This window comes from Papaver somniferum, chromosome 7 (assembly GCF_003573695.1).
Source record: "Papaver somniferum cultivar HN1 chromosome 7, ASM357369v1, whole genome shotgun sequence".
NCBI classification, from domain to species: domain Eukaryota; kingdom Viridiplantae; phylum Streptophyta; class Magnoliopsida; order Ranunculales; family Papaveraceae; genus Papaver; species Papaver somniferum.
Window position 1 is genome coordinate 24,052,408 of NC_039364.1, and position 1,690 is coordinate 24,054,097.

The following is a 1,690-nucleotide window of genomic DNA, read 5'->3' on the forward strand; positions in this document are numbered from 1 at the left end:
TAAGAAGACGACTAGGGTGTACAAGACGAAGTCAAATAAGTGTGGATGCCCATTCAAGATTATTTTTTGGAGGAACAAAGAAACCAATGACATGTGGAGAATGAATAGAGTTTATGTTGGTTGGCATAACCATAAAGATCCGGAAAGTCTTGTTGGGCACTCCCAAGTTGCCAAGTTGAAACCCCACGAGTTCGAACAAGTAAGAACAAGTTGGGGAACTAAACCAACCAAGCTCCTTAGTAAGTTCAATAGGGATGACAAGAATAACCTCTCTTCATTGTCTACAATTTATGCGGCCAAGGAAACCATCAAAAGAATTGAGTGGGATGGAAGAAAGGTAATGGAAGAATCACAATGGTTGGCACACAAATACAACTACACGGTGAGACACCATGAGTCATCGGAGGGGAAGGTGGATCGTATTTTTCTTGCGCATCCCGATGTGATTCAATTGGCGTGGTGCTTTTACCAAGTTTTGTTCATGGATTGTACTTATAAGATGAATAGGTACAACATGCCTTTGTTGAACATTTTTGGACAAACCTCAGATAAGAAATCGTTCACGGTGGCATGGTGTTTTATGGATCGTGAGAAGGATGATAGTTATATTTGGGCATTGGAAACTTTGAAGCTTCTCTACCACTAAGACGAGACTCACGGGGTTATAGTGACCGACAATGAGCAAGCAATAATGAACGCCGTGAGGATAGTTTTTCCAATGCACAAAATTTTCTTTGCACTTGGCATATCCAATGCAATCTTAGAAAGAATTGTAGGAATCATATCCAAAAGCCAAAGGCAAAGAAAGGCACTAAACGTGAAAAGGAGGGATATGAACGTCTTAGTAAACTAACTAAAGGGGAGAGGGAGAAAGAGAAGAAGAAGAAAGAAGATGAAGAATGGAAAGAAAGTCAGATCAAGGTTGGGTTATTCATGAAAGCGTGGGATAAGTTGGTTTGGTCGATGAGTGTGGCAAGATATGAGATCAACTTGAAGGAGTTCGAGGATGATTGGGGCACTAATTACCCCAAAGTAGTGGAATATTGCAAGAGACAATAGTTGAGGCCACACAAAGAGAGGTTTGCGTATGCTTTTACTTACGACTATAAGCATTTCAAACTCGAATCCACAAGTATGGTAGAGCAAGCTCATGGTAGACTAAAAGGTCTACTTTTCACGAGTCAAAATGGGATTGTGACGGTGCAACATGCTATCCATGAGTACACTAATAATGATATCAACAAGATAAAAACGCAATTCCAAAAAAGTAGCTTCCGGAAGTTGAAGGAGTTTAAGGAGGATAATTGGTTGCTTGTTGGTATACATTGCAACGTCTCGCACTGGGCAATACATTTTATGATAAAACATCTCAAGTTGTATCAAAAGTATGACAAGCCGGACACTCCTTGTAAGTGTAGGTATAAAATTCCCATTCTGATTGAAGATATCGATCCTTATTGGAAGCAACTATCTTTCAAACCGGCTCCAAGAGAAGATCCCGGTGAAGAGTTTGGCGACATGGAACTTGGAGAATAATCCTCGACAAGTACCCCAAGTTGAATAGGTTGGACAAACAAACTATGAAGCACAAGTTGATGCCGATTGTTTACCCTTTGATGGAAGAACTTGAAGAACCGGCGAAACAAGATCCTTGTGGTAGACCACCTACCACAAAGACAAGGGCGGAAGA